At 44.4% G+C, this 2,872-nt stretch overlaps 1 pseudogene; it reads right to left on the reverse strand.

Moving 5' to 3' along the window:
* Positions 1-2,516, reverse strand: part of LOC103277232 — a 16,481-nt pseudogene extending 13,965 nt beyond the window's left edge.
* Between the last annotated feature and the right edge of the window lie 356 nt (positions 2,517-2,872).

Genomic DNA, 2,872 nt, shown 5'->3' on the forward strand with positions numbered 1-2,872 from the left:
GCATACATGAAAACCTGATCAAAATTGCTCTTTTTCCCAGGAGATTGAAATCAGACCATGCTGTAGAAATTGGGCATTGCCAGTCCTGTTTTATAAAGGGAAATCCCTCTATAGCATCTTCAGGCATAAAGCAAATTAAATCAACTCTGCAAATTCCTGCCTGGGGACTTTTAACAGCTCCCCAAAGGATGTGATCAGGAAAGGTCTACAAAGAGCCTCTGGATCAAAACTCTAGGCAAGATCCTCTCTTGGTTTACTCAAATCAGCTACTGAATTTATTTTATAGAAAAGATAGCCACATTTCACTTTGGAACTTCTTGGAAGCTCTTGGTCCTTGGACGGATAAAAATCTTTCTTGTATCGCTAAAAAAGCATTATTCTTATGTCATAATGAGAATACCATTAAATACTTGGCATAGTAATTGCCTAAAAGACAGTTTATGAATCTATTTTTTTCTTGCTATAATGAGAATATTGTAAATCAGGGTCCCCAGAAAATGGAAGTCTTAGACATTGTTCTGCCATGGATGAAACCCGTGAAGTCATTTTCTAAGTGTTCATTTGTCAGAAAGAAGAAAGGGTTATGTAACATCTATGCGTAGGTTCACTGAGTGATTCCTATTGAACAAGGTGCTCTGCAAACTGTCATAATTAATGCTCTCAGTGAGTTCATGACACTATTAATTTTCAGGCCTCTCAGATGAAGGAAGTGACAGGCAAATGCTAAGCACACAAGTAATTTGACCAAAGTGAGCAACCAGTAAGTGGCCAACCCAAGACCTGATGGCAGATTTGATTCTAAACTCCAGGGTCTTGCTCTTCTCACTACATAAGAACCTTGTGGGTTCCCACTTGACCATGAGTGAGCATAGAGAAGACTCATTGTCTCCTCTACCCACAGTATTATGACCACCAACATGCGAGTTAGAGCTTTCTCTTCTTTTCTTTCCTACCCAGGAAAGCCATTGGTTACCAGAATCAATGTCGCTAACAGTGGTGAAGAAAAGATCTTGCCTGGCTATGACATACTCACAATCCCATGGTTGGTCCACCTGCAGTTGCAGACAACTGGTCGCCTTGGTACTTGAGTCCAGCTGGGTCTGTAAGCTTCACATCTCTGACATGTGATGGTTCAAATCTCAACTCAAAGAAAGGTCCTTAGGAACAGATGTCCTAGGTGGGAGGTGCAAGGAGATGAGGGGTCAGTAGAAAAAATCCCAGAACACCCATTTCTGACGTCCCTGCCTCTCAGTAAAGACACCTAGGTCACAAAGACAGACATCATGTAAATAAAGGAAACGTCACCTTTTATGTCTGTGTCTTGGGATGCTGAGATGGCAGGTGTTGGGATGGAATGTCTCTGAAGTAAAAAAGTCACCTACAACCAGGCTCAGTGGCTCAGCCTGTAATCCCGTACCTTTGGGAGGCTGAAGTGAGTGGATTGCCTGAGCCCGCGGGTTCGAGACCCGCCTGGACAACTTGGCGAGACCTCATCTCTACAATAAATTTAAAAAAACTTAGCTGGGCATGGTAGCGCGCACCTGTAGTTCCAGCTACTTGGAAGGTTGAGGCGGAAGGATCGCCGGAGTCTAGCAGGTCAAGACTGCGGTGGCCTGGAGCGGCCACTGCACTCCAGTCTGGGCGACAGAGTGAGACTCCAATTCAAAAAAAAAAAAGTCACCTACTAGATTGGCTATCCAGGACATGACCATTATTCTGTTATTATTCATCTGTTTCCCCTGTAGCCTAGTGAGAAAGTTCTGGAGAGGCCTTGGAGGATAGGAGAGTAAGAGCTGTTTATCACAACATACATGAGTGTAAGTACAGGGGAAGAATTCGAGCCTCAAGGATTTGAAGATAAATCATGACAAAGGGAGCAGGGATACTATAGACCAAATGCCAAGTGAGGTGAAGTGTTCAGAGGTCTGGCACATTTTGAATTTCCTGCTGCCAGATTTTGGACTGTTTCACCACCTGCCCACACGACACATTCTGTGGACATATTGTGAGCATTAGCAGCCCTAAGCAACATGGTAAAGGTGCCAGTCCCCAAATGGAAACTCAAGGCTCAAAAGTGCTTTGGATCCAGAATCTCTTCTTCCTTAGGGAGGTAACATAGAGCAATCCTTATATTCCCACTCACGCAGTGGGGTCTGGTCAGCATCCCTTAATAAACGTTATTTATATTTCTACCCGGAGATGACTGTATATCCTCACAATGGGCTGAGAAAGATTTCAAGAGCCTCATGCCAGTCCAGGTCAGGCTAGTTCCCGTCGCTGTGGGACACCTTGCTCTCCTCCTCCTCCAAGTCTTCATTCTCACCAAGGTCTATTACGTTTTCTTACAGATGTTGCCCACATGTCTATTCTACTTCTTCTTCCTGAACACACACGATGTCAAACCCTCGTCGCTAATTCTGGACTTCATACAATCCTCTCACAGCTGTCTCAGTTTCGGCCATCTTCACACCATCAGCTGAGTCGCTGGTTTTATCACTCCTGGGTCTTGTTTCCATCCATGTGCCTGCTCTGCTTTGGAAAACACACTCCCCTCTGCCTGTTTTATGACTCTGACTCCTCATTGGCTTAACTTCTGGCCCCACATTCTTTTTAAAAAAATTTTTTATTATAAAGATGTGGGGTACATTTCAGGGTTAGGCATATAAACACCGATAATGCAGGTGCCCTTGTTGATGAGGTGTGCCCCTCCCTCCCTTGGCAGTTTCCCTCAACTGCCAATCCCACCCCCAACCCTGACAGTTTTCCACTACTGCCAATAGCTTTCTTATAGCATTGTAATTGTTCAAGGTCAGCTTAACCTCTTTGGAAGACAGTGTGACCCCACATTCTTAATCAGCATTGCTTCCCACCA

Source organism: Carlito syrichta, unplaced genomic scaffold (assembly GCF_000164805.1).
Source record: "Carlito syrichta isolate Samal-C Ts95f unplaced genomic scaffold, Tarsius_syrichta-2.0.1 Scaffold316664, whole genome shotgun sequence".
Taxonomy (NCBI): Eukaryota; Metazoa; Chordata; class Mammalia; order Primates; family Tarsiidae; genus Carlito; species Carlito syrichta.